Genomic DNA, 12,255 nt, shown 5'->3' with positions numbered 1-12,255 from the left:
CATCTTATTGATAAAGGGACCGTGCTTTGAATTTTTGGAAACATCATAAACAAAATCCGTTGATCCGCGCGCATATACTGCACGTCATATTGGGAACTAGCGGATTACCTATGCGGCGTGGCATCTCTTGACATTTTTATTGGGCTATAGAAAAGGGAGGAATGCATCCAATTCACCTCATGCTTCCTCGCCCTCACCCAGACTATAGAAAAGGGAGGAATGCGCCCAAGACTTCTTTAGTTCCAGCACCTAGAGCCCTACGACACATCTGCACCTTTGATCCTGTCAACCCAATCCCGCAACCTTAAGAAGATGGCTAAAAAGGGGAAGAGTTCTGCTAATCAGGCGGTCGAGGAGAAGGCCGCCAGCAAGAGAGGTGTGTGGATGCCTTCCATCATCACCATGGGCAACATCACCAAGCCCCAGGGGAGCGGCTACCTTCTGCCCCGAAGCGTGGTCAAATGTCGTTCGCCCTGGTAGGGGATGAGATCTACTCGGCTTTGAGGATCGCAAGTCCTAAGGAGGGTGAACGAGTCATCTTTGTCTCTCACCGCATCCGAGGTCTCGGCTTCCCAATCCACCCCTTTCTTCGGGGCCCATTATTCTTTTATGGGCTCTAATTCCATCATCTTGTGCCCAACTCCATCCTCCACATGGCCACCTACATAACCTTCTACGAGGCCTTCCTCCGCATAGAACCCCATTTTGGGCTTTGGCTGAACCTATTTTGTATCAAGCCACACAGCAACGGCCCCAATCCAATGAAGTGCGCGAGGGGGGGGGGGGTTCACCTTAGTGGATGTGGTCCACATGATCCTCCATCGCCGGAACCAACCTCTCCATGCCCGGGCAAGAATAGTAGCAAAACGAAGGAGTAAGCAACCTCTCCCGGCCCACATGATGCTCCATCGCCGGAACCAACCTCTCCAGGCCCGAGCAAGAATAGTAGCAAAAATAGTAGATGAAGGATATGAACAACCTATGTGAGTAAGCAAGAATAGTAGCAAAAAAGGAGTAACAGAATAAATTACCTATTGAATTGCAACTTTAATCCATCAAACTCCGATCCGAAAGAGCCCATACCAACAATAGATGAAGAAATGAAGCAAAGAAATTAGGTGAATCTGAACGGAATAGAAAGCATCGAATGAGATAAAATGAAAGAATAGTGGCTATGTACAAAAAGAAGAGTTCGTCCAGCTTAAGAATGCAGAGACAGGAGGAAGGAGATGAGGAGGAGATAAGGAAGTAAACATATAAGGTCCTCTCATAGTAAAAGAAGAATAATAGACAACAGTACATACGACATATATGTAGAAGAACGACATGTATACTGGACAGTATTCAGATGTATTCATAGCGTATGAATTACAAGTGCTTTTTCATAATCTCCAGTACACACAAGTGCACAAATCACGGCGCGAACCGACGCACCCGCTTGCCCACGTAAGTGTGTGTGCGCCCTCGCACTTAAGTGCCCTGCGATTTTTTGACTATGAGGAGGGATTGAACGAGAAACGATGGGGAACTACCCCACCGCGAACACCCCTTCAGGCCTTCATGTCATTTTTTACGCTCATTCATGTTGTTGAAAACGGAACTTGGTGGATACAATTGAGCCAAAAAAGGAGGCCCAGCTTTATAGTTCTTTGAACATGAATTTGAACAATGTCAAGTTTCTTGCTACAAGAAGCAATCCTAAGACTGGTATTTGAACGTGAATTTAAATATCAAAACAAAAATAAATCAAAATTGTCAGAAGACAAAAATAACAAAACAACCATCATGTTCATATGGATCCAGATAAAAATGCATTGAAATGGATAAACATTTGTCGTGGTCCAACAAGAAAAGTAAAAATGACATGTTACAACAAATGCCGTTTAAATTATTTTTGGAAGTGGTCCAAAAACAAATTGTCGTGGGAACAACCAATGTCCATACACTTAAAATGACATGATGCATGAAAATAAATCTGCCATGACCATAAACTAAATTTGCCGTGATCACAAGAATGGTAATTTTGCCATGTAGCAAAAGGAAAGAAATTTGCGATCCTCCTAAAAATATGCATTAATGGCAAAAGAGTATAATACACTGGAGCTCCTAAAATTATTCCAAGTGTGTCAAGTAGGTCCTAAAAGTTTGAAATCGTTCACCGCGTGTCCTAAATGTGTGTAAGTCGTTCACCATGGGTTTTTAAAGTATTTCGAGTGTGATAAGGAGGTGCTAAAGTCATTGGTAAAATACACATAAAGGACCCATGATGAACTATTTTAAAATTTTAGGACCCACTTGACACACTTGTAATTCTTTTAGGATCTTCACTGTATTTTACTCATGGCAAAAAGTGGTGTAAATTAGCCATGATGCACACATGATGCTTACCATGATGGTTGGAAAAAGAACATCAAATAAAAAATGTGTGAAAGTGTATGATGATGGAAAAAATTAATGTCATTTTTGCCACCTTGATGTAAAAATTCATGTAAAATCACTAAGTTACATATGAATCAATTTCCATGATGCTCAAAAGTAAGAAAATCATCAACTAAAATTGACTTGGTTAAAAAAAGTGAGTATTGTCATGAGAAGATTTTTTTTGCCATGAGCAATAAACTAAATTTGCCATGGTACATAAAACTAAAATTGCCATGGTGTATAAACTAAATTTTCCATGGTCAATTACGAAAATGGACATGATTAATAAGCTAAATTTACCATGGTCAATTAATAAATTTAACATGAACAACTAAAAAAATCCATGGCCAATTACTAAAATTGACATGGTCAATTACTAAATTTTTCATGTAAATTTTTTTTTGCCATGGTCCATAAACAAATATTGCCATGGTCAATTACTAAAATTAGCTAGGATCAATTACTAAATTTTCCATGGTCAAAATACTAATTTTTTACCACGAATATTTTTTCCTTGACCAAAATGCTTTCATGGTACTATATGAATTGGCCAAAAATTTCATTTGCACATGGCAAGAAAAAAGAGGAAAAATGTTCCTTTAACAGATAGCAACTATAGGGTTTTGCTCCCTATAAAAATTGTAGATGGGACATGGCAATTATAGTTAAATTTCGGATGTGTACATTGTTGAAAATATGCCCTAGAGGCAATAATATTTATATTATTATATTTTCATATTAATATTATAGAGTTTATATTCTATGCTATAACTAGTATGATCCTGGAATATGAGATTCAGTGAAAAACTCATATGCACATGTGGAAGGATAAACAGTAAAATAAAAGGGTGCCAGTCTTGCCTCTAGGACTAGCTCAAGTGTTGTTAATGATCATGTTTTCTGGATCTTTGGATATCGTTAAGTGTAAAGATAGTCCTAAAAAACATTGAGATTATGACATTACAAGAACGATATATTTAATCGACCCATACTTGTCTGTTATGAATTGAGTTTATATCGTTTGCAATCAATTGTAATAATACAGAGTGTTAACGTGTGATTTTACTCCTTAGACCATGAGAGTATCGTAGTCACTTCTTACCGTACAGTGGACTTTGGGGTTACTTAAACGTCACCTGTAACATGGTGATCATAACGACAACTTACAGGCTCATCGGAAAGTTTGACAAGGGACTAGATAGCTCAAGAGTGGGATTTGCTCCGCCGATGATGGAGAGATATTCTTAGGGCCCTCTCATTGTGATCACATCTATCATCATCTAGCCAAAAACAGGTGACTACGTCACAGGGATGCCGAAACACAACAACAAGAAAGAACAAAACCGGTAACGAGGATAATGGTATAGTGAGCATTTGATGACTCAGGAGGACAATGTATTTGTGAAGTATTGAAAAGCAAAAGGAACATCACATGATAACCAAAGGTTCACTTGAATATCATTCTTGTGATCATAGGGATCGATATGGACGTCCATGGTCCCGCTGTCGGTCACTGAATGAAGGGGTTTCATTCATGTCTATGAGTCATCGAACCTACGGGTCACAAGCTTAAGGCAATCAAGATCTGCCGAGTGTTAGTAATACAAGAGTGATGATAATATATTTGTGGAATTATTTCATAAATATTCGAAATAGGTTCGATAGGATCCAAAGGCGTTTCGGGGTCACTAGAAGGATTTCGGAGAGTATCGGGTAATACCGGGTATTAGCAATAATTAATATATAGGTGGAAAATGTTCCTAGGGATGTTAAATTATATATAAGATGCTCTAGTAAATGTTAGAAGGCATTTATATTTAATTTAATATCAATGGGCCTTAAAAGGCCAAACGGTGGAAGGTATATTGGGCCATAAGGGCCCAATATGGGTGGTGCTCCCTTTCCTATTGGAAGGAGGGGAGGCAGGCCAAATTGGGAAGGGGTTCCCCCTCCCCATGGCCGGCACAAGGGGGGGGGACTTTCCCCCTTGTGTTGCGCCCCTCCCTCTCCTCCTAACCTATATATACTAGAGGTTTTGCACTTTTTCTATACACAAGTTTTAGAGCCTTCTCTAGTTCATCTAGCCCTAGTTCTAGGTTGTCCTATTTGACTAATTAGAGCTTAGTCTAGTTCCTCTAATCCTCATAATTAGAAGCCCAGTGTGTTTCTAATCTCCTCCCTCAAATTCTCCGGTGACGATTAACTCTAGACAACGAAGCGCTGCAGGATTGTGAAGGCTGCACGCTTGCAACCAAGTAGATAGGACTTGCTTTCGGTCTTTCGTTCGAGGGATTGTTCGTGGGCAGTTCGTAGGATCGTTCATCGATGGTTCAGGCGACTCCAAGTACAATTTACACGAACACGTTCTTCTTCCGCTGGAACTCGATGACAGTAACGATCGTGATCCCAACCCGTTATGCATCTTCATATTGATCTTGGGTGTGCCACTGCTATAGGATGGTCCAAACGCGACAGTCGAATCAGAGACCCTTCGACGAAACTGTGTGCGATGCATCAATCACAAACAGTGATGTAATAAAACCGTAAAAAGATGCAAAACGTTTGCGATGGCGGCGACATCAAACATGGTTCATATTAGAGTTGTGTGTGCGATGGGTGGCAAACTGTTAATCCAGAAGAACTGTTTGCGATGATGCAGAACAATAGAAATAGGCAGCCAGATGAGGGTGCATGCGATATATGGCATACAGTTCACTAGGATGAACTGCGTGTGATTAGGTGACACAATGGAAACGGTTCAACTGAATAAGATGTGTGTGATACGTGGCAAACAGGTTCGTGATAAAAAATGTGTGCGAAGACCAATAATAACAAAGACGATTGCTGCTAATAAGCCGTGTGATTTTCTCTGTCTACAGAAGAATAACATGTATATATATATAGCTGAAATAAACATCCAATTACATAAGTGACTATACAGATCATTCGCACACACCTCAATAAACAATTGCATGCAGTCTAAACTAGGAGAAACGATCATCTAATCATCTACTTCTTGTGACGCTCCCGCCACTGCTCTGTGGCTTGATCCCTCGTCTGGGGGCGGGAAGAAGAAACCCCCTCATGTCAACGATCCACATGTACATCTCGTAGTTTGTGTACTCGTCCTTGGCTGCGTACTTTACGTGTTGTTCATCCAGTCTCTCATGCCAGACACTTTGCCAGGCGTTCTTGTCCTTCTTGCTCTCATCCTTCATCATCATGTAGTAGGGGTCGATGATGGCTGAGGCGAGGTCAACCAGGGAGTTCTGTTTGTTGTTATCGCTGCCCCAGACCTTGTAGTGGTCCTAGATGTTGACAAGATTTTGGCATTTCAAGCCGGAAACCTTGAGCGCTTTTAGATCGTTGGTGGTGTCCACCATAGCAAAACTGTAGTCGGAGCTATTGATAAACATGGAGAAACGCTCGCAAGGCCTTGTGGCCAGGTGGTAGTGGTAGACGAGGACATCATGTCGCACGCACAACTGGGCGACGGCAACCTTCTGATCATGCCCGGCACGACCGATGGTGTACTCGAGGTCGAAGCCGACCACTTGGTACTTGTCCTCAGCAAGCAACTAGTCCATAGTTTGGATGGAGCGCTCCATCGAGGCTGGATCGTTCGTGTACACCACTAAGAGGGCATTCCCCCTCACGTGGGTGTCCACTACGTGATGCGTGGTGAACTGCCCATGATGCGGCTTGAACTACTGTGACGTCCGGATAATTAAGCTACAGTGATCCCAAGTTAATAGTGCCACGTCACCACTCTTACTGTTGCTAATCCTCGGTTGATCCAAATCGCAATCCAAATTCAAATTCAAATTAAAGTCCAAAACTCAAAGTTTTCAAACATGAAAGCTAAAATGTTCAAACTGTGGCAAATAATCTCTGGTTATTTGTCCTATTGAAACCAACCTCTTTTGAATTCCCAAAATGCCCCTGGGAATTAATTTTTGATCCAGCAGCAAATTATACGGCCTTTTCAGTTTCTAAAAATGGTTAGACAACTCCTTTTGACCCCATACTTTTTGTTCCATCTCAATATATTGTGTTAGATTTATGTGCCAAGTTTTGTTCAAAACAAAACTCATTTGGTACAAAAAGAAAATGCAAAAGAAAAAGAGAAAATGGAAAACAGAAAAGTTAAAAGCAAAAAAGAATAGCCCCTTCCCCACTGGGCCTCGGTCCAACTGTCCCCCTCCAAGCAGGCCGGCCCACTCCCCACACCCCCTGGCCTATAACCCCAACTCCCCCCAACCGAACACTAGAAGCAACCCCCACTCCCGCATGATCTCCACCCTCTCCCTCCAGCGCAACCAGGGAAGAGCCCCGCGCGCGACCCCCCACCTCTCTCGCTCGCTGTCACGCCCCCCGATCTGAACTGGGGCTCGGCCCCCACACCTCCCGTCGCCCTCGTCGTGACGCCGCCGCTCGAGGGCCTCTTCACCGTCGCCACCCCCGACCGCCCCGGCACAACTTGCCCAGACGTCGCCCCGCCACCCGTCCGCACCATCGACGCCCGATCCCGCGCCCCCGACGCTGGCGCCCATCCCCGTCGCCTCCTCGCCCCTTCTTCTCTGTCGCGCGACGCCCACCTGAGGCCTCTGCCTCGCCGTTGCCGACCAACGTCGTCGTCGCCAGAAACGCATCCCGACCCCTCCCCGAGCCGACTTTTGCACAACTACAGGCCCCGGTGAGGCCTCGTCCGTCTTCGCTCTGTTCCCCTGTGATCCGGTCGCCGTAGGTCACCTCCCGCACCCCCCGGCTTCGGCCACCTCTTGCGGTCACCGCCCCCCACGCGCCCGGTGGCCATGCTCGTACCCCGGACGCACCCCGACCGCGCACGCCGCTCCCTGGACGTGCCCAGGCGCGCGCCCGCCGCCACCCGTGCCTCTGTCCGCTCCCGCCCGAGCGCACCGGTGGCTGCGCCGCTCGCTGCTTTCCCCCGGCGCCGCTTTCGTCCGCACCGCAACCGCCTCCCCGCCTGCTACCCAACGCGCCCCGCCGCACCGGTTTCCGTCGCCGAAAACGGTCGGCCGACGAGCCCTGCCGTGGCCGTCGGTGCGCTCCAGCGCCCGCACGCCCGTGGCCATGCGGGCGGGTGCCCGCACCTGTTTCGCCCGTCGCCCGATTGGCCCCAGTAGGCCACTGACCGCTGGGCCCGGCCCCCTGTTAAAAAATAAATAAGTAAATAATAAATATAAAAACAATTAATTAATTAGTTAATCAATTAATTAATTAATTAATTAACTTAAATGAACCTTGCTTAATTAACCTAACCACATAATTAGTCTTAACTAAACTGTTAGGTTAGCTATGGTGTCAATGACAGATGGTCCCCATAGGCCCTTTTTGACCAGTCAATCCAGTCAGAGTTGACTGTTGACCCTGCTGACATCAGCATGACGTCATGCTGGCACAATAAGACCTTTTTGAATTAGAGATAATTTCAAAAATGTTTAAAAACTTTAGAAAATCATATAAATTAATTCGTAACTCAGATGAAATTTTTTTATACATGTAAGTTGCTTAGAACGACGAGACGAATCTGAATACGCAGCCCGTTCGCCTACCACACATCCCTAGCATAGCGAACCTGCAACCATCCCCCTTCGTTTCATCTGTCCGAAAATGCCAAACTTCGGGAAAGCTTTCCCGGATGTTTTCCCCCTTCGCCAGTATCGCGTGACACCACGTTAGGACACACCTAGTGCTGCTTATTGTCATGTCATGCATCTGTGTGCCTTATATTTACTGTTTCTTCCCCCTCTTCTCTCCGGTAGACGCCGTGACCGCTGCTGATGCCCCTGTGATTGACTACGTCATCGACGACCCTTCTTCCCTTTCAGCGGAGCTTCCAGGCAAGCCCACCCTTTGATCATCCCGATATCGCCCATTCCTTTCTCTCATGCTTGCATTAGATTTTGCTACTGTTATTGATTGCTCCTATTCTGATGCATAGCCTGCTTTTGTACCTGCTATTGTTACCTACCTGCTTATCCTAAACTGCTTAGTATAGGTTGGTTAGTGATCCATCAGTGACCCCCACCTTTTCCTTGTTGCCCCTGCTTCATCATCGACGACTCGATCAACATGATCGACGACCAGAGCCCGACACCTCACATCACTTCACGCCCCTTTTATTGCTCGACTCTACAGAGCTACTATCGAGTGTCGAGGGTGATCCCTCATAACGCACTCTGATGATAATGCTGTAGTGTAACTATTCGGTTGTGGTCATCGAGGGTGATTTACTCTTTCACCATTCCCGATACGGCTCTGTCGTTCAACACCTCAAGTGTGAACCTCGAGGGTGGTCCCTCTTATGTTCACCTTGATGATTACATTGAGTGGAATCCACCGGGGGTGATTCCTCGGGTTTTCCCCTTGATGTCTGGACACACAGTTACCTTGAATTTACTTGAGACCTTGGTGGAAGTCGGGCGGGCCCGGAGAGCACCCGCAAGATGGTTACGAGGCACGGCCGGGCCGGCAGGCCGCCCCCGAGTGGGCTGGGCTAGCCCTTGCCGTATTTCCTCGAGACGGGGCGACGGGGTCACATTATCGTGAGTCTCTGCTCGTCTCCGCAAGCTAATAATACACTATGGTTTGGGTATTTGTTCTGAGTTAGCATCTGGCCTTTACGCACTAACCACCACGCGAGAATAGTTATGGGCTCGACGACGTAGTATCAGCCGAAGCTTTGTCAGACGTCCAGTTCAGCATTGCGGCACGGTCGGATCGTGCTGGCCATCCGAGGCGGTGCTGGTATTCACCCTGCATGCAACGACCCGGAGTGCAATGGGCGATGGGCCCAGACCCCGGAGTGCTTAGGATGTAGACCGACGGGGACCTCTCTGCTGAGCCTAGGTAGGGCTACGACGTGTTGATTATCCGAGGCCGGGCATTGACCCAGAAAAGTGTGTCCGGCCAGAGTAATCAAGCGTGTTGGAAAACGTGGTGCACCCCTACAGGGAAGATTATCTACTAATAGCCGTGTCCACGGTAACGGACGTTCAGACTTATATCCTGATCTATTACAACTAGAAATGGATACTTTGGATATGTGGCTCCGGGATTGCTTTCTCTCAGGGAGTCGAGGAAGGATCTCTGGGCATTAATTCTACAACATGCTTGTTAATTATAAACTGCTATTCTTTACTCTTCTACATGCTGCAAGATGCTAGGAGCTGCTTGAAGATGCTAGTCTTCGATAGGCTAGGCCTTCCCCTCTATTCTGGCATTCTGCAGTTCAGTCCACAAACACAACCCTTCCATTTGATACCATTGCATACTTAGTATAGATATGATGCTTGCGAGTACTTTGGATGAGTACTCACGGTTGCTTTGCTACCCCTTTCCCCCTTCTTCCTTCTTTCCGGTTGTTGCAACCAGATGGTGGATCCCAGGAGCCAGATGCCACCGCCGACGGATACTACTACAAGGAGACCGCCGATGGCCAGGAGTAGTTAGGAGGTCCCAGGAAGGAGGCCTTGCCTCTTCGATCGTTGATGTTTGTGCTAGCCTTCTTAAGGCATCCTTGTTTAACTAATGTCTGTACTCAGATATTGTTGCTTCCGCTGACGCTTGTGTCTCGAGCTTTTGTATTCGAGCCCTTGAGGCCCCTGGCTTATAATATGAAGCTTGTATTATTTTGATTTGTGTCTAGAGTTGTGTTGTGATATCTTCCCGTGGGTCCCTGATCTTGATCGTACACATTTGCGTGTATGATTAGTGTACGATCGAATCGGGGGTGTCACAACTACGTTGGTATTTCCCCAAAGAGGAAGGGATGATGCAGCACAGCTACGGTAGGTATTTCCCTCAGTGATGAGACAAGGTTATCGAACCAGTAGGAGAACCACGCAACACCATGTAAACAACTCCTGCACACAAAGAACAAATACTTGCAACCCGACGTAAGAGAGGGGTTGTCAATCCCTCATGGGTAAAATGATAGGTAAAATTGTAGTAGATTGGATAAATAGATCTCGCGTGACGCGAGATAAAATAAATAATAATAAATTGCAGCAAGGTATTTTGTACTTTTGGATTAATAGATCTGAAAATAAAAGCAAATAAAAATAGATCACGAAGGAAAATATAATAAAGAAGAGACCCAGGGGTCGTAGATTTCACTAGTGGCTTCTCTCAAGAAAAATAGCATACAGTTAGTAAACAAATTACTGTTGGGCAATTGATAGAACTTCACATAATCATGATGATATCCATGCAATGATCATTATATAGGCATCACGTCCAAGATTAGTAGACCGACTCCTGCCTGCATCTACTACTATTACTCCACACACCGACCGCTATCCAGCATGCATCTAGTGTATTAAGTTCATGGAGAAATGGAGTAATGCAATAAGAACGATGACATGATGTAGACAAGATCTATTTATGTAGAAATAGACCCCATCTTGTTATCCTTAATAGCAATGATACATACGTGTCGGTTCCCCTTCTGTCACTGGGATCAAGCACCGTAAGATCGAACCTATCACAAAGCACCTCTTCCCATGGCAAGAAAAATCGATCTAGTCGGCCTAACTAAACCAAAGATTTGAATAAGAAGTATGAGGCTATAAGTAATCATGCATATAAGAGATCAAAAGAAACTCAAATAACTTTCATGGATAAAAACATAGATCTGATCATAAACTCAAAATTCATCGGATCCCAACAAACACACCGCAGAAAGAGTTTCATCAAGTAGATCTCCAAGAGACCATTGTATTGAGAATCAAAAGAGAGAGAGGAAGCCATCTAGCTACTAACTACAGACCCGTTGGTCTATAATGAACTACTCACGCATCATCGGGGAGGCGCCAATGAGGATGATGAACCCCTCCATGATGGTGGCTAGATTGGATCTATGGTTTCTGGAACTTGCGGTGGCTGGAATTGATTTTCGTCGACTCCCCTAGGGTTTCTAGAATATTTTGGTATTTATAGAGCAAAGAGGCGGTGCGGGAGGCCACCGAGGCGGGCACAACCCACCTGGGCGCGGCTGGGCCCCCAGGCGCATCCTGGTGGGTTGTGCTCCCCTCGGAGCCCCCTCTGGTACTTCTTTGGCCCAACAGGTGTTTTCTGGTCCAGAAAAAATCTCCAACAAGTTTCGGTGCGTTTGGACTCCGTTTGGTATTGATTTTCTGCTAAGTAAAAAAAAGCAAAAAATAGCAATTGGCACTAGGCACTATGTCAATAGGTTAGTCCCAAAAAATGATATAAAGTTGCTATAAAATGATTGTAAAACATCCAAGAATGATAATATAACAACATGCAACAATAAAAAATTATAGGTACGTTGGAGGCGTATCAGCCCGCCGTTGTCGTCGTCAGCAGCTGCGAGCACCATTGGAGCCACGGGGAGTGCCATTGGAACCGCTGGATGTCCTCTATGTATGTGTTGTCGTGGGTGTGCTTATTGTGTTGTGTGGCGCGACAGATGAAGGTAAATGGCCGCAGGAATAAATGGGTGCCGGGCGGCCTGGATTCTCGGCGCGTCCACATGGCAGTTTTTGCAGCGGGTAACTACATCATCACGGCGCACCCGGCGCAACCGCATGCACACGAACGTGCGTGATCGTGCATCGGCCCCAAACACTGACAGCGCGCCCGGAGGGATGCGAGAGCAGAGCGCGCGTGGCGGGACGTGAGCATAGCATGTCGCGGCCGCCTCAACCGCAGGCAACCAAACGCATAGAGCAGTTGAACACGCAGGAAATGTTCGTCTACAAGCCGACCGACAGTTGCGTCACTGCGTAGAGAGCGGCCATGTGCTACTACCGCCATCTTGGTCTATTAGTCCCCTTTATATTCTAT

This window comes from Aegilops tauschii, chromosome 3 (assembly GCF_002575655.3).
Source record: "Aegilops tauschii subsp. strangulata cultivar AL8/78 chromosome 3, Aet v6.0, whole genome shotgun sequence".
Taxonomy (NCBI): domain Eukaryota; kingdom Viridiplantae; phylum Streptophyta; class Magnoliopsida; order Poales; family Poaceae; genus Aegilops; species Aegilops tauschii.
This window is presented reverse-complemented; position numbering follows the sequence as displayed.